We start from the raw sequence: 19679 nt of genomic DNA on the forward strand, positions 1-19679 counted from the left end.
TACAGTACTCCTATTTATAGAGTTATTCTAAGAAAACTCTGCTTGTGGTAGAATCAAATCCCATCCCTTGGGCTTATCCCTTACTAAACATCTCAGCGAATTGCCAAGACTTCTGTTTACCACTTCTATTTGGCCGTCATTCTGTGGGTGATGTGTGGAACTGAATTTCAAGTTTGTTCTCAACTTTTTCCATAATTTCCTCTAGAAATACCCCAAAAATTTAGTATCTCTGTCAGAAACTATACTCCTTGAAAGACCATGCAGTCTTACCACCTCTCTAAAAAACAAGTCTACAATATGGACAGCATCATGAGTCTTGTGGCATGGAATGAAATGTGCCATTTTGGAGAACCTATCAACCACCACAAATACTGAGTCATTACCACGTTGTGTCCTTGGCAATCCAAGAACAAAATCCATACTTATGTCCTCCCATGGCCTTGATGGAATAGGCAATGGCTGATATAGTCCAATATTGTGATTAAATCCCTTGGCAACTTGACAAACCTGGCAACTCTGTACAAACTTCTTCACATCCTGTGAAATCTGAGGCCAAAAATAATGTTCTCTAAGAATGGCAATGGTCTTATCTCGACCAAAATGTCTTGCCATCCCTCTATTGTGTTTCTCTTTAATCAAATGTTCCCTCATGGTACTCCTTGGAATGCACAATTGGCTGCCCTTGAATAACATACCATCCTAAATCAAATAGTCTAACCACTTGGTTCTATCTACAACAATAGTATCTTTACAAGCTTTCCATGCTTCAGAAAAATCATGATCCTCAGGGTACAAATTCTTGAGTTCATCAAACCCAACTACTTCAACCTGCATTACTGTAAGCAACAACTGTCTCCTACTTAGTGCATCTGCAACCCTATTAGATTTTCCACTTCTATGCTTCAACACAAGTGTATAACTCTACAAGAACTCTACCTACTTCATATGCCTCTAATTCAATTTACCCTGGCTATTTAGCTACTATAATTCCTGATGATCAATATACAAAACAAACTCCTTTGGCAACAAATAATGCCTCCATTTCTTTAAGGCCTGAACTATTGCATAGAACTCTTAATCATAAACAAAATACTTCTTCTTTGCATCATTCAATTTTTCACTAAAATATGCAATAGGCTTACCTTCTTGGCTCAATATAGCCCCAATAGCACTGCCACTAGCATCACAATCCACCTGGAACACCTTTCTAAAATCTAAAAGTGCCAACACAGTTTGTTCTGTCACCTTCTTCTTCAGCAATTCAAAACTTCTCGTAGCTACTGTAGTCCATTTGAACTCTTTTCTATCCCCTCTTATTGTGTCAGTTAGGGGTGCACATATGCCACTAAAATTATTAATAAACTTCCTGTAAAAACTAACCAGACCATGAAATGATCTTACCTCAGTAGAAGATGTTGGATTTGGCCATTCCAAGATGGCTTTTACCTTCTTTGGATCCATTTTGAGACCTTCAGGTGATATAACAAACCCCAAATAGACTAACTCCCTTTTTGCAAAGATACACTTCTTCAAATTAATTAACAGTTTCTCTTCCCTTAACCTTTCAAGGACACTACGAATATGCAATAAATGTTCTTCCAAAGTCTTGCTGAAAATTAAAATATCATCCAAATAGAGAATAACAAATTTTCCCAAGAACTTCTTAATTACCTCATTCATAAGCCGCATGAAGGTGCTTGGGGCGTTTTTCAATCCAAAGGGCGTGACTAACCACTCATAAAGACCGTCCTTGGTCTTGAAGGTTGTTTTCCACTCATCTCCTTCTCGTATCTGTATCTGATGATAGCCACTCTTGAGATCTATCTTTGTGAAGTATTGAGCTCCACTCAAGCAGTCCATAAGATCATCCATCCTTGGCAAAGGAAATTGGTATTTGATGGTTATATTATTTATAGCTTAAGAATCTGTACACATCCTCCACTCTCCATCCTTCTTTGGTGTGAGTACTGCAAGTACTGCAAATGGACTTAGGCTCTCCCAAATCAAGCCCTTCCTCAACAGCTCTTGAACCTATCTATTTAGCTCCTCTGTTTCAGTAGGAGTCATCTTGTGAGTAGCCTTGTTAGGAAAACTTGCTCCTAGAATTAGATCTATCTGATGACTGATTTGCCTTACTGGTGGCAATCCTTCTAGAACATTATCAGAGATAATATCTCCAAATTCACCTAGTAAATCAAAAACTTCAAGTGGTATTTCACTACTACCTTCTTTATCTTTCCTAGGAATCAAAGCATAGCACATATGCTGATGTTTCATTCCATCTAAAAACTTCCTTCCATCAACAAGACAAATCCTAGCACTGCTACATACCTTTTCACCTTCCTTTTTCATGGGCTTTAGTTTGTGGAAAACTCCATCCTTTGTTAGAGAATATGTGTTTGCATGACCATCATGTACTGCATGTCTATCAAACTGCCATGGTCTACCCAACAATAGATGGAAAACATCCATTGGAATAACATCACAAAGAACTTCATCATGGTAACTCCCAATTTTGAATTTCATGAGACATTGTTCACTTACCAGGATCTTATGATCATCTTTCACCCAAGCAATTCGATAAGGCTGAGGATGTCTCTCCCTCTTGAGCTTCAGCTTAGAGACCATCTCTTCTAATACCAAGTTATCAGTGCTACCAGCATCAATGATCATGTCACAACATTTATCCTCACACTTGCATCTAGTATGGAAAAAACTCCTCCTTTGTCCTAGTTCAATCTCACCACTTAATAGGACCCTTTCATTTACCAAGGTCTCTCCTCTTTCTGCATCCTCTAAATGTGATGATTGTTCATCCTCATCCACATGAGCAACCCTAGCTTGACCCTTAGCTCTCCTATCTGTCCTTCCTTGTCGTTGAGGGCATTCAAAGGCATGATGACCTTCTTCATTACAATGGAAATGGGTACCATAGAAGCCTCCTCTTCCTTTTCCATGTCCTCTACCTCTTCCTCTCTGATTTCCAAAGTCTTGATCATGGGAGCGGTTGAAACCCTCATTCCTCTAGTTCCTGCTAGTACCCACATCTTCATTTTTCTTTTGGGTTTCATTTCGTCCTCCAAATGACCTACCGCTTCCCCTTCCTCCTTGACCAGGCCCTCTTTGTCTCCCTTCAAAACTCTTATTCAACTTCTCTTCAACTCATAGGGAAAACTAGTATGACTCTTCAACGCTGGTCATTCTTACTAGACTTAATTCCTCCTAGATGCTAGGTTGCAACCCACTGATATAACGAGCAACCTTCTCCTTATTTTCTTCTGCATGCCCTGCTCTAATCAAAAGTCAATAAAACTCCTCTGTATATTCTTGGACTGATCTTCCTACTTGCTTTAACCAATGCATCTTCGTAAACAAATCAAGCTCGTAGTCCACAGGAATGAACTGCTTCTTCAATTTGTCCACCATGCGATCCCACCTTGTGATCTTCTCCTTTCCTCTTCTGTTTCTTTCCAATTGAACCTCTTGCCACCAAATTTTGGCATGGTCTTTCAGTTTGGCCTTTGCAAACTTAACCCTATCTGGGTCCCTGATATCCTCATACTCAAATTATTCTTCCAGTTCATTGATCCAGTCGATCAACTCATCTGGTTTCAGATTTCCTGAAAATACATCCAAATCAATTGTAGGTCTTTTCCCAAATTTAGTAATGGCCCTAAAAAGCCTTTCCTCTACCTGATTTAGAACTTCCCCATCAAATTCCCCTTTTGGTCCAATTTCTTCTTCTTCATTGTCATCCTCACTATCGTCACCTGCGGCAACATTTGTTCCTCTACGGAGCTCCTCCTATAATGCTTGTACCTGCCTTTGGAGGGCTCTAACCTCCTCAGGATTAATAGCTCTAGCCCTTCCACCAAGCTCTCTTCGTGGAGGCATCTTCTTAACTCAAACCCACAACCACACAGTCCTGGTGCAAACTACCTCACAGTCGGTGCTCTGTCTACACACTTAGGAAAACTTGCTCTAATACCACTTGATGGGGACACAACCCAAGCACAAAATGGACACAACAAGAAAAGGGAAATTGTATTAACTGTGAAAATAAGCTAGTACATTCAATACAGAGAAAATAGACTTCATAACATGCCCTAAGGGCTTACAATAACATAAATTTGGAGATAATTTCTCCTTTTAGTACCTCCTCTCAAACTCCACTCCGAACTGCCTTTTACAATGCCAGAAATGTCCTTAAATAGACCCCGAAGGGTTAAGGACTAGGAATACATTCTAGAAAGTGCTAGTAGGCATCCACCGACCAAATAGAAGGCTCCAAAAACAGTGTTAGAAGTTGATGCAAATCTAGAAGAATCCAGAAATGGTAACCAAACTTTCGGGAGATATAACTTTTGAACCGTAGCTCTGATTGACAAACCGTTTATATTTCTGAAAAGCTCTAGAAGCGCTCTATAGCCCTATGGACCAAATTTGCTTATCCCCCATTTTTCAACCTTTTTTGAGGTCATTTAATGCCCCTAACCTAACTTTGAAGCATTCTTAGGAGGTCTCCAAAACTCGAAAAATTGTGATAACTTTCAAACCGCGGGGCCTTTTGACCTAATTCTTTTTTTGGAATGCTCTAAATTAAAATTACATCCATCTGACCAATTTACACCTCTTATTTCACCAAAATGATGGCTCAATTACATACTCTTATTTTTTTCACATTTACATGTATCACAAGGTGTTCAAATACTCTATCCTAGAACACTGATAGTGGAACTGTGAGAGTTGGAACTTTTATTTGACCCAAATGGGTATCCAAAAATGAAAACACATGAAACAAAAACTAAGTCTAAGTACATTTTTTTTGGGGTGACACAAGATTGCCCTTATACCTCTGGATGCTCCTGCATCAGTTTTCCATAAACTTGGACGTGGTGGATGCTTCCACTTTACCTTTTGGTTGGACTAGATATGGTCATTTTAGCTAGGCTATTGTCAATCAAATTAATCCAAAGCATACTTTTAAAAAAGAACTCAACATAATTTCACTCCTTGGGATAGTGATTGGACTTTCAAATCATTTATGTCACTTTTGTATCTTCATTTCCTAGTAAAAGAGTATTTGATAAATGAAACTCTTATAGTACAAGCATAAATTACTATATAAAAAACCTAATTATTGGAGTTACAATAAAAAAGACTAGATTTGTTGGACTGAAGAAACAAGGAGCAACATGCTACATGAATTCCCTTCTTCAAACATTGTATCCTAGCCTTACTTTAGAAAGGTAGTCTATCATATGCCAACTACTAAAAATATTGTGCCTTAAAATAACATTCCTTTGGCTCTATAGAGTGTATTTTACAAACTCCAAAATAGTAACACCAGTGTGCCAACAAAAGATTTGACAAAAATCTTTGGATGGGATACATATGATTCTTTTTTGTAACATGATGTGTGGGAGCTAAACCATGTGTTGTATGAGAAACTAGAGCACAAAATGAAGGTTATTTTTATAGAGGGTACAATACAACTATTTGAGTGTCATCATATGAATTACATTGAATGTATTAATGTAGATTACAAATCCACATAGAAAGTCACTCTACGATCAACAACTTGATGTAAAAGGTTATCAAGATGCCAATACGTCTTTTGACAGGTATGTGGAAGTTAAAAGGCTAGAAGGTGATAATAAATATTGTACACTCAAAAGTGTCCCACTCTAAACCCTTCTATCCAAACGATTCCATGAGTTTGGAATGCTTGGATCCCGGCTTAGAGCTCCCTATCCATGGAGTGCAAGAGAGTGTATTTCAAATTCAAGGGCTCTTAGCTTAGCCTTAGGAATACTCTTCTTTCTAGTAAATCATGCAATGGGAGGTTCCAAAGATAAGATACAAGAATGCAAATGTCTCAAGGAGTTCCTCAAGAATGCAATGCAAGTATGGAAACTAAGCTAAGATGAGAATGCAAAATGTAGCTATGCTAAAACATGTATGAGAGTGTTACAATCCAAATATTAAGCTATGTGAGATAGATTATTTCAAAATAGAAGCTAAACTACCATGCAACATGAATCTAAGCTAAAATGTTATGGTATGAGAGAATGTAGACAAGAAATAGAAGTTCTCCACAAAGCTCCAAAGAAACCTGTTAGAAAACTTGTAGCATAACAATACTCAAAAGATGGATGCTTTGAGAGGGAAAGCTCTCTCCCTTTTAAAGTCGTACAGATGGTAGAGATCAAGATGAAGATGGTGGATGATCAACGGTGGAATTTGAAAAGAGGAGTGATCCATGTGCACACACAAGTCAACCAATAGAATATAAGTTGACTTGTCATATAAGACAAAAGTCACAAAGCCTTTTCTTTTAATTACAAAATAGAAAAAGGACTTTATGTGTGCACTTTAAGTAGGTTAGAAGAATGGGGTCTTTTATTTAATTAAAAGGGGACATGTTCTTTTAATAAAATAATGAACTTAGGATAGCATAGTCAAACTATAGGTTATAATCAAATAAATTGATTATTAGCAATTTGGTCTAGGTAAATGATTAAATTAATTTAGCCAAAATGTTGAAAAGGGGGCTAATAGTCTAGATGACCATTTTTAGGTGTTGCAATTGCCCCTCTTTGACTAAGGCATGATCGATCTGGGAACACATTATGTCAAAGAAAATAGAAAGCTAAGTAGGCAGTGATAGATATAGATATCTAATTTTGAAGAACAAAATGTAGAAAAAGATAGCAAGTCCTAAATGTACAACCTGATAGTGGTAGTACAGAACACTAGGAAAAGTTGATGTTAGAAATCAAGAAGAATGCTAACACTTAGCAAAGTAGATAGATCAAGAACAAGTGAGAAGATCAAACAAATGCTCCTAAGAAATAGATAGCTGTAGCAATCAGTGATAGAGTATTTTTGCCCCCTCGGGATTGAAATTGAAATAAGGTTAGGGGATGCAGAAACTGGCTAGACATGAGAAAATTAGAATATAGAAATGTCCAAGATGACAGATAGATGATTAGAACCCAAGAATGACTATAAGAAACTGATAAAATGCCCCAATTTGACTAGAGTTGACCTTGAAGGATATAGCATAAAAATAAGGTCAAAATGAGTAGGAAGGTGATTTTAGACATGAAATAGTGAATTGAAGTAGGCATAAAGTATGGAAATGATGAAGACATGAAGAAATGAAGATGCCCCAGTGATGATTTCAAGATTAGACCTTAAAAGGTCAGCTAACTACTCAAAAGAAAGTAGAATTTTAAAAGACAATTTTGACCATCAAGATGAACTCGAATTTGGATTTTGATCTCGAAAATGAATCCAGGACATCAAAATTATTTAAGAGGTCAAAACTTTATATAATGTGATGGTAAGATAGAAAAGAGATGAAGCGAAAGATTAAGAAGGTAAAAAGACATGAACAAGAAGAAAGTAAAATAAAATATGAAAGGAGTTAGCTGATATGTTTGCAAAAAGATGAAGAGAGAGCTCTCCCCATATGCAAGAATGCAAGACTAAGCTAGAAAATGAACCTAAAATGCAAGCTAATATGAAAAGTGGTTTACCAACAAGAAGTGCATAGCATTTAGACTCTTAGTTTCATCATTGAGCATTTATTAGGGACATCATGAGATCATACAACCATCACTAGTATAACTATGAGGATATGAATATGATCAATATCAGATAGGTATGTGGAAATCCAATCTAAACATCAGAGACATGTAAGTCAAGACAACTACGTGATTAGATTCCCAAAGTTTAATTTAGCAAGATTACACCTGTATCAAGGCATAAGTGCCAGGATAAACCCCAAGTGTGGTCTTGCAAAATAGTCAAGGATGATACATTTGTAAGTCAAAATGTTGAATAGGTCAAGAATAAATTCTTACAACACTATAGACAAACAAAGTATACCGACAAGTAGAAATCAAGAAAACATGCCCCATGCCCCCAGTCTTCTAGTCAATGACATCCTTGAAAGACTATTAAGGATGGAACATATAGTAAAAAAATCATCATAGACAGCACACAAAGTAGATAAAGATCAGCATAGCTCAGTTTTTTAAGTGTTAAAGTGCGTGTGTGTAAGTCACTTGGCCATTTCTTCAAGACTTGATTCTGATATTGAGAAATATTGTGACATCATAGACCGTAGGTAAAATATCTAAAAAGTGTTAAAAAACACTTGATGTCAAGGTGGGGGAAGTTTTGAGAAACACTATTTTGTGATTTGTCAAAGAAACTCTAATGCACAATAATACCTCAATAGGCTAAGTAGCTATGCCCCCGAGACAAGGACAAGAAACAATTCCAAGCCATGAAATGTGTAGCAAAGTAGGTGATTGAGATTGATAGACATAGGTGCAAGGGTTTCAAATAGTGCCTGTTTCTAGGTTTTCACCACTTGACAGATTATTATTTTTCAAGACTTTTTTCAAAAAAATTTGTATTTTTTTATTTTTGAATTTTTTTGGTGATACATCAAAGTGCCTATTGCTAGGTTTTCACTAAGATGATCATTTTTTTCAGGGCATTGTTCTGATTTTTAGGATTTTTTTTAGGATCATAGATATATACAAGATAGCTGAGCAACAAGCCTCTAAGCATAGAACTTCTTCAAGTGTAGGATGTTGATAGGTTCTGCAAGCTCTTCCCCTTTAGGAGTAGACAACCGATAAGCACCAGACCTGAATGTTGTTGTGATAATGTAAGTACCTAACCAGTTAGGTTCAAATTTCCCTTTCTGCTTTCAATGTTGCTGATTTTTTGGATTCTCTCTAAGCATGAGTTCACCTACTTGAAACTCACAAGGGTGAACTTTCTTTTTATATTGAGTAGACATCCACTTATGATAAGCTCTCATGTGATCAAAAGTATCCTTACGATGTTCATCAAGAGTCTCTAATTCCTATACTCGCATAGCTCTATGGTCCTCATTAGTTATCAACCCATGTAAGGAGACTCACAAGGAGGGGATCTTGACTTCTAATGGGAGGACAACCTCAGAGCCATATTAGACTAGAGAAAAGGGTGTGGCCTCTCTAGGAGTATGAATGGTAGTTCTGTAGGCCCAAAGTGTTGGATTTATCTGTAGGTGCCAATCTCTCCTAGACTTATGAACTGTGTGATGTAAGATTTTCAAAAATGTTTTATTGGAAGCCTCTGCTTGACCATTCCCTTAAGGGTAATAAATAAAAGACCAATGTTGTTTGATGCAAAATTTCTTGCATAACTGTTTGAGGTCCTTATTTTTAAACTATCCTCCATTATCAGTAACAATGGAAGAAGGAATACCATAACAGCAAATGATGTGGTTCAATATGAATAGGGCAACATGTTTGCCTATAGCAACAGAAAGTGGCATAGCCTCGACCCATTTGGTGAAATACTCAGTGGTTGTAATGATGAACTTGTGACCACTAGATGAATTGGGGTGAATCTTGCCTACCAAGTCGAAGGCCCATTTTTGGAATGGCCAATATGTCACAAAGGGAATTAGCTCACGTCCAGGAGCATGAATTAGGTTGCCATGAATTTGACATTTCTCATAGGACCTAGCATAATGAATAGCATTAGCTTGCATGGTAAGCCAATAATATTCTGCCCTAAGCAATTTTTGAGAAAGTGCAAGGTCGTTTGAATGTGCCCCACAAATGTCATCGTGGACTTTGGCAAGTGCCTTTTCAGACTCTTCTAGCTCTAAACACCTAAACAGTGTTCCATCTAGACCCTTCCTATACAAGTCACTAGAAACCAAAGTGTAATGTGAAGTGTTGCGAAGGAGTTGGCATTTTTGGTTGCGTGTGAGGGTTTCGGGAATAACCTAATCACGCATGTAAGAGAAGATAGCTACATAGTAGGGGGTCAGTGCAAGAAGTTGGGTCTCACTTTTGGCCAAAAAGTGGAAGTGTTTTTCCTGTTTTTGAAATTTTTTATCAATTGATGTCAAAATTTGAGGTATTTAGAGATTGACTATTAAAAAACTCCAGAAATGAAATTTTTAGTGTTCAGAATCTAGTTTTTGAATATGTAATTTATTTGTGCACCCATATGATAGATAATTTTTTTGGTATGGATCTTTAAAAACCACTTTTTCAAAATGCCTGTTTCAGGACCATATCATGCTCGTGTATGGACACCGTAATTTGACACAAATAAATGAATTTTTGCAAATTCTTTTAAAGGGAGTTACCTAATACACCTAAGATTGATGACAATATTTTTTCTTAATTTTTTATTGAATAATTTTTAATTATTAATTATTAATTGGCTATAAAGGTAAATTTTAAAACCTCTCGTGTATGGACCACATAATTTGATCAAAATCTCACTTTTTTCAAAAAAAAAAAAATTTAACATCAAAAGAATTGTATGTAGATTGATGGCATGTAAATTAATTTAAGAAAAATTATAAAATAAAAAAGTTATTAAAGTTTTAGTGAATGTCACTTTTTAACGTTTAGGAGATAGTTTTGATTAATAAATAATGGAAAAATAGAAAATAAACTAATAACACTATAAAATTTACATTTTTGAAATCAGACAGCAAGACCTATAATGGGTTTTTGTCTCGTCAAAAAATTCAATAGGAATGACTAAAAAAAATTATGACAATACCAGAAATTGTCGATTAAATGCCTTAAAAAAAAAAGGAGCACAAAGGCATGGCTTGGTGGGACCAAGCCTATGCCATGCCTTTCCCCAAGGCAAAACCCCATGCAAAAGTCGGGAGCCATGCCAAATTCCTGCTCATGTCTCACGAATCGGGCACCCGATTTGTAATTCACAAATCGGGTGCTCGATTTCTTTCAACCGTTATACTGACTTTTTTAAAATCGGGCACCTGATTGTTTTTAAAATTGGGTACCCAATTTGTAAACGTGTACCTGATTTTAAAAAAATCGAGTGCCCAATTTTTAAGAAGTCGGGTACCTATTTTTGATGTACCCGTTGGGTCCCAAAAGCTACCCCACCGACCCAATTTCAATGATTGAAATGATTGAACAACAATTTTGACTTGCAACACCAAATTTTGTCACGCTTATTCTATTTTCTTGTCCTCTTATACAATTTGCAGGCTACTAATTCAAATTCAAAACTGGTGCAAAAATGGGATCAAAACAATGAAGAAAGAAGAAAGCAAGAGTTTTGACAAATGAGGAGATTGCAGCAAATAAAGAGAATGAAGCACAATGTCAATGAGAGAGAAGACAGAGAATTAGAGACTTGAACAATGTTTCAAAGGAGAAAGACATTGAAGATACCACGAAGGATGAAGAAGTCAAAGAAGATAACCCAATACAAAAAAATTTAGGTGCACATTCTAATTATGCATTCAATACAGGTGTGTCTCCAAACCCTCAAATTTTCTCTCATGATGAAATTGGTGATTTTTTAGAAGCAGGTTACGATTTAAACGATTTAGATTTTCTTCATGAGAAGCAATTGTCAAATGATCATGCACAAAACACTCCAATTGAAATGCCTACCCCAAAAGAAATGCCAAAAAATTTTGAAAATGATATTCAAATCCCAAATAACAGTGAAAATAGTAAAGTGTCTGAAAATAAAAATTGCATGAATGTAGACATAGAAACACCAACTACTGAACAAACATGGCAGAATGATAGTAAAGTGTCTGAACATAATTTTCATATTCCTAATGATGTGTTAGATAATCTTGAGGGATTGGTTTCATGGAGAAAAATTAGGACACATGCTAATAGATAGTATAGGCATTTTTTTTATAATAAGAAATTTGGGTTTCAATGTCAGCTAATGTTGTAACTAATTAAAATGTCTAAAATGCAAAAAGTAATGAGAAGGTTGGGAATGTATGCAAAACCCAAGAATAAAAATCAGTCTTTAAAACAAGTTGTATCCACTGTTTCTAGTGCCTTTGATGTTATCAAAAAGAGAAGTCGGTCTCAAGATAAGAATGCAGCACGACGAGCAATAACAATAGCTTTAGTTAAAAAATCAACATCTGACAAAAGATTGATTACCAACATAAGTGGATATCTTAATGTGAATCATAAGACTTTAGAAAGAGCTGTAAAGAGAAGGGTTAACTTTGAATGTGATCCAGCAAATATTTTATGGACTTCTAGTGGTAGACTCCCGAGATGTGATATGAAACTTACTAGTGAAATCAAAAGTTTGATTGAAATTTTTTGGCATGATAATACAAGAGTATCACCTAATTCAAGAGATGTTCTTAATTTGAGAATTGGATCAAAAATACGTAATCCACATCCTAAACACCTTTTGGACATGACTCAAATTGAATTGTTCAAAAAATTTGTAGATGGTAAGGTATTAAATATTACCATTAGTCAAAGATCTTTTGAAAAGTGTAAACCATGGTATGTAAGAGATAACAAGGAAAGAATCACATGTTGTTGTAAAACTCATATTCAATTTCGTTACCATTATGATGTATTTCAATCTATACGTGGTACCATGCATAGTAAAGAAATGTTGCAAGAATGTGGTATAAAAATACCACCTCAAACTATAAAAGATTTCATATCAGGTTTGTTTTGTAAGCCACCTAATGATCAATACTTTCTTTTCAATGCATGTCTTTCTAGTACATTTGATATGTGCGGCAATCTTTCTTTGTTAGATGAATGTTTGCATGAAAATGCTTTGACTACTTTTGGACAACAATTAGTTGAGGTAAAAAGATTCAAAACTATTGAATATCCATTGAAGGATGGGAAGTTTGGAAGAAGGTGTGATCTAGTTACAGATAAAGTTAGTTGTCATGCATTTATGGATGAGTTTAAGAGTGTGATCATACCAAAATATGTTAAACACTCTCAATATTCTAGATGGCTTGATGGACAATTTCGCATATGTAAGAATACATTTTCAATTGGTACTATACTTTCAGTTGTTGACTTTGCATAGAACTACACGCTTGCACCACAAGAAGAGGTAAAACCACAATATTACAATTCAGTACAAGTAACAATTTATGTTTATATAGTTTATAGGCATGCACCTGATAGTACAGAGGAGGATCAAAAAATATTGAGAGAGTACCATTTTTATTTAAGTGATAATAAACTCCATTCATCTGAGTTTGTCCAATATTGTTTCAAGGTCTTTTATGATAATTTAAAAGAGAGACAAATTCAAATGACACAACATTGGATATGGTTAGATAATTGTACAGGACAATTCAAGAATGCTAGAATGTTCTATTGGTTGAGTAGGACACATAAGCAAACTAGCATCCAACATGGGTGGAGTTTTTTTGAGGCTAGACATGGTAAAGGAGAACATGATGGTGCGGGTGCATGTGTGAAGAGAGCCCTTAGTAAAGAGCAATTAAAATTTGAGGAAAGAGCAAAATTCAAAAATGCACATGAGATTGTCGAATAGTGTAACAAATATTTATACACAGGATCAAGTCAAAACTCTACAATCAAACGTTTCTTCTACCTAGTTGAAGAAAATAATATCCCTTCAAGATATGATTGTGATACAATTAGTGGTTCAGCTAAATGGCATTCATTTAGGAGTTCAAATTCTAACACTTGGACTATATGGATTAGGGAGCTTGCTTGTTTTTGTCAATTTTGTCTTGTAGGTTAATGGGAAGAATGTGAGAATACAGAATGGGTTGAAGATTGGCAACAAAGATCATTAGCAGCTACTAACACGCATTTTGAAGATGATATAGTAAATGAAGGCCAAAATGTTACTTTTGCATCAAAAGACTATGATCGTATTTCAGACCTCATAGAACCTGGTATGCACAATTTAATTAGATTTTTTTGTGATCTCATGCTTCAATTTATATAATTTGCATCTGTACATGAGTGATTAAAGTGTTTCTATACTTTATCTTATCTTGTCGGACATGTTTATGTTGTTATTGCACCTAGTGATAATGATGAACAAACTGAGTATTGGCTAGCTAGATGTGTGGAACCTAAGAAAAAAATGACATGTCATCAAGTAGATGATGATGGTTTTGAGTATCCAATCAGGTCTGTTGTTGTAGCTGGCACCTGGCTATGTAGATACCTAAAAAGAAGAAATGGTTTGCCAGCATTTGAAGACTACCAAACCGAAAAGAAGATTTTACACTATTCTCATTTGGTTGTGGCAACAAATATCAAATTAGAAAGATACAAAGGGAGACCTGCCAATAAGGAATTATGGACAATTTCAATGGATGAGCACGAGACAATCATAGATGCATTGCAAAAGAGAGAGGATGCAGATGGTATAGTGGGATGACTACATTTAAATCAAAAACATGTAAGTTTTTTCATTATTGTATTATTTTTATATATATGTACTTATATAATTTAATTACATGTATGTTTGTGTTGTCAATACCAATTTAGAGAACTTATATACCTCTTATTCAGGTCTCAATTACAACTTATACAAATTTAAATGTTAAAGTGGATCGAACATCAACATCTTGTGCAATTTCACATAGTAAGTACATACAAATTACACATATATATTTACATAGTTCAGATACCTTGAATATTAATTTATGTGTTTATTAACATGTGTGTTTGTTTTTTACATTTTTATTTTACAGGACCTCATTTGAAGAGATGTATTCAACCAATTTTATGTTTCAAATGAGTTCAGTGAACTATAAATATATCATTGACATTGTCTTACATATATTGTGAAATATGTTGTACAAAATAATTCAAAAATGAGAGTATACTTCTATTTGAAAGTTAAAGGTATGTGCACTTGATAAATTATTATAAATTAATTATCAATTTAAGTAATGACCTCCTATTTTGTTCTATTACTTTTACATTCAAGCATGTTTAAATTAATGTTTGTTTGAAGTTCCAAATTACTATTGATCGTAATATTAAAAAAAAAGTCGCTTGCACATGATAATTTAAAGATCATTACTCATTGTATTCATTGTATTGATTATATCTTTCATTACCAAACAACACATTAAGATCACTTATGATGTACATTGTTAGGTATGTTATTCATACATGTGTGTCTTAAGGGGACATGGGAGTCCTAATAAGTCATTATGTTTGTTATACATTATGATAGGTATTCATATGTTTACTACCACATAATAGGTCTTATTAAGTGATAATGAGTCTTACATTACCAAACAACACATTAAGATCACTTATGATACATTGTTAGGTACATTATCAATACATTTTTTAATCTAGTAGGTCAATTTTATTTGTATGAATTATCTCAATGCATAAATTTGATGTGATATTTATCCAATAATGCTCTATAGATAGTTAAAATTATTGTTCATCTTGCATATATACTTACAAAATGTGTCATATGTTCATGAATAAAATATGTCAGAATAAAGAAAATGGTTTGATTATACTTAAAACATGGTGAAACATAGTAGTATATGTACTACATACGCAAGCATGATAAGAAATCATAAAAAAAATAGTACATGGTCTAACATACATCATAACATGATCTATGAAGTGAAAAAATACATGGTCTAACATACAGTTTTAACTATCTTAACACAAAGTGTACATACATCATAAATAATATATATGTACATCATAAAAACACAATCTATAGGTGCCAACAAGACCTAATCTATCTGATCAAATGTCCTCTTTGCTCCATGCAAAGAGGACTCAGATGGATTATCATGTGTATTATGAGTCATCTCGTCATGTCAAACACCTTGTGAGGTAGATGTATCACCCTGTGTAACAGGAGGCACGTCTCATCATGTACTTGCTTAATTGAAATGGGTCTCAAAATCTAGCTTGCAAATAAATTAAATATTCACTACATAATAAAATAAATTATACCACATGAGATGGGTGTCCCTCAGTAATGGGAGGAGGCGCACTGTCAAAACTACCAAATGCAGCAGTGGTGAGGTCCTGTAATTTACAATACATACATTTTTTTAATTTGATTTTAGAGCATAATGAACTATACATTATGTACATAAATCACAATACTGACCTCAAATGACGATGTAGGTACCTCCATCTGGCTAAGTCTTGTGCTCTCAGCAACACTCATGGTGACGTAGTCCTAAAATTATGGATACATAAATGTTTAGTCAAAATTAAATATACATGAATATAATTACAAAGTACATAATTTGTACACTACATTTTTTATACACTATAAATTAAACATGTATATATAATGTATATATCATACCTGAGTGGTAGCCAATGTCACAGATGTGTCTACAGGTATGCTAGCATGATAATCATAAGATGGAGTCGAAAATAGACTATACCAAGGCCTGTATAGATGAGTTTGATATCCATGCTCCTATTCGTAAAATCAAAACACATAAAATATATATACATGTGAGTCAAAATTGTTTAGATTATAAGTTAATAATAATGTACATACATAAAAATAATACAAATTATTTGTCTTTAGTCAAAAGTTCATACAGCATGTATTTGAGGCTGTGCCTCAGTGGTAACTGGAGTAGGACTTGTACTAACATCAATATGTGTAGATGCAGACAATCCCTACAAAATCAAATAAAAAGAACATATGAGCACTATTAAATTCAAATTTGAATGTACATTTTTACAGTGTAATTCAAAGTGCATACCGTATAAGGCACACCAACATTTGTAGGTCTCGAAAAAAGACTATACTACCTCCTAGGAGGAACAGTGTCATCCATCCTCTGTTAGTTGAAAAGTACAAATTAATATAGTTAATACAATTACACATATATTTAGAAAGTAAATAATTATGTGCACTTTATATTTATATTGAATTTAAAATTTTACCTACTGCTCTTGACTCTCTCCAGGCTCTCCCTGCTGCATGAGGTCAACAAATGATGACACGTCTATCTTGTCACTACCATCATCACGGGCAGCATATACATCATCATCAAAATTTGCACCCTCAGCATAATAGCCATCGTGTATTGCACCAGGATCACTCTGGGGGCCTGTGCATATGCCTCCACAACTAGTACAAACATGTCCAAGTGGAGGAGCATGTACCGCTTGCGTCCACTGCTATACTAAATTTCCCTAAACGGCACTCAAATGGGTAAAAGTAGATGAAATTGCATGATGATGGTGAGGAGCAGGCACAACAGGCATAGGAAGAGGTACAAGGGGCTCAGCTCACCTATGGTTTCTCATTCTATCACTTAGCTTTTCCCCAGGCCTATCCTGAGGCATCCCTTTACCAACCCCCTAAAATGCTTTCATATCAAAATAGTTGGGTTTCAAACCCAAATCAAACTCAGCCCATAAATTCCTAAGGAAGTACATGGGCACTTCATGATTAGCGTGTGTTGGATGGTCAAATACCATCAACCACCACTCCCAAAAATGTGCTGCTATGCGCGGATGTGTACACCACCTAATGGAAATGTGAGGCTTCTTCTCACTAATTGGTTCACCCGTCTTAGGGTTTACAAAATAATGTTGAAAATTTCCTTTACTGTATGCAAGTTATAAACCTCTCTGTATGATAAGCCATAAAATTAGAAGGCACACATGCTTTCCCTCCATGATCTAAATGAATTGATGTCTAAATCAAAATGATGAATGGAGATAACCACGCCTTGCATGCTATCTACAAGACGTAGTAGGTGAGGGAGGGGGGGTGTCTCTCACGTTGGATAGCCTCTATATCACTCATGAGGTCGTTGAGGTTACGCCTCATGGTCTCGTGGAGCTCATCCGTAGTGGGTGGTGGAGGTGTGGGTGGGCGTGGAGGTGGAGGTGGAGGTGGAAGTGGAGATGGAGGTGGCAGAGGTGGGGGTATGGGAGGGGGAGGGGGTGGTGGTGGGTTCATCAAATATAATCTACATATATATTTAAACAACATAAAACATAAAACACATCAAAAATACATCACAACATGATACATGTATGACAAAATTACTATTTAATAAAATTTAAATCTAAAATTTATCAACTAGATCTAGATATAAATGTGCATATCTTTATTAAAATCATATCAATTAAATAAATAAAGTTAAACACTTAAGTCAAATTAAACATTAAATACTAAATTTTTAAGTATGAACTCATTATGGATTATACATGTTCATGTCTCAAGATGAAACAAAGTTAAGATTATGACAAGTTGATGGTTTACAATTTTGTTATCTTAATAGTTTTCATGATGGTTAAGCTTAAGATTATTATAATGATTGTGATCCTTTAATGTTAGGGAACTTGCCTAGGATTATGGTTTTAGTTAAAATTATGTTTACTTGTATCGAATATTTATTATGGTCCTAAGACGAGAGTTAAGGTTACAATTATCTAATGAAAGCTTAGAGATAGAGTTATGAATTGATTAAAAAATATTTATGATTGTAGTTTGAATCCTAACTATTATCCGCTTTTTAACATAAGTAGTTTTCTATCAACAATGAAACATCCAACATGAAAAAACATTAAATACCAAGGACAAAGGCAAAGACAATTATGCTATATAGAAAGGATAGAACAAACTTCACAATTCTCCAAAGAATCTAAAATCTATCACATGACATTATTGTTGTAAAGTAGGTCATATGAAATTCTACAAAAAAGTTGTTGGCTGATCAAAAATTGTTCTTGGAAAGGTGTCAAAAATGCTCTTGTCATAGAGCATTCAAAGGAGTCAACCTTCTATGCAATCATATGACCATATTACAAACATAATAGAATAGGGAGAAGAACAAAGAGAAAAACCTTGTGTGACACAAGTACAAATCTCAACACTTAAAATAGGCATCCCCATTAACTAAGTCACCTAGGGATGAGGGGAATTTTGGGGCTTTTGGGAATGAGGGGAAAATTCTACTATATAGAAAGGATACGAAAAACTTCATGATTCTTCAAAGAATCAAAATCTAAAACTTAACTCATGCATTATTGTTGTAAACCTGGTCATATGAAGTTCTAAAAAAAGTAGTTGGCTAATAAAAAATATTCTCTAGAAAGGTGTCAAAAATACTCATGTCATAGAGCACATGCTAACAATTTCTCTATTGTTGATCAGATGATAGAATTATCAGCAGAAGTTTAGATTACATTGCACACAAACAAGATGTTACAAGAAAATTGGACAAGACAATGACACTAATTCTAAAGGTATGTTATGACTTCTTGTCACATTTTGGAATAACCATGTAAAATTCACCTTTGGCATTTACATTAGAAAGGGGGAAAGGATGTAAAGGTGAAAATATAAGAAGTTGCATATAATGTGTAAAGTATATTGAGTATATATGTATGGGGAAGCACCATCATATTATGTACATATACAGGTATTGAGATAAACATCTCTTACAAAAGCAATTTCAGAAGATCTCAAAAATAGAGTATGGCACCAAGTTGAAAACCTTCTTGCAAACTATAAGTGTAGATCATGTCAGGTAATGAACTAATTTACATGTGAACCCTATCCCTAACCATATAATAATCCTAATTCTAATCATAATCCATAATTGATTACCTTATAAAGCTTTGGCTATCCATTTTATTACCAAAGTAATAGATTTATAGAGAAGACCAAATTGATTTAAATAAAATGAGTAGGAAGAAGAAAAACTTACACCCAATATTCAAGGAGAGAATCTTTTAACATAATTAAATTCTACCAACCAAAGTGAGATAATTAGAGTTCTAGTTGTTGAGTTTTCCAAAGATTTTCTTATTGATATAAAGACACATGTCATTTATATGTTAGGGTTT

The 19679-nt window shown here is 34.7% G+C and overlaps 1 pseudogene; it reads left to right on the top strand.

Annotated features, from left to right (window-relative positions):
- The window catches only part of LOC149545896 (ubiquitin C-terminal hydrolase 13-like), a 163681-nt pseudogene that overhangs the window by 102298 nt on the left and 41704 nt on the right, over window positions 1–19679 (top strand).

The sequence above is a fragment of the Cupressus sempervirens genome, chromosome 7 (assembly GCF_028749045.1).
Source record: "Cupressus sempervirens isolate cs-2001-9-10 chromosome 7, ASM2874904v1, whole genome shotgun sequence".
NCBI classification, from domain to species: Eukaryota; Viridiplantae; Streptophyta; class Pinopsida; order Cupressales; family Cupressaceae; genus Cupressus; species Cupressus sempervirens.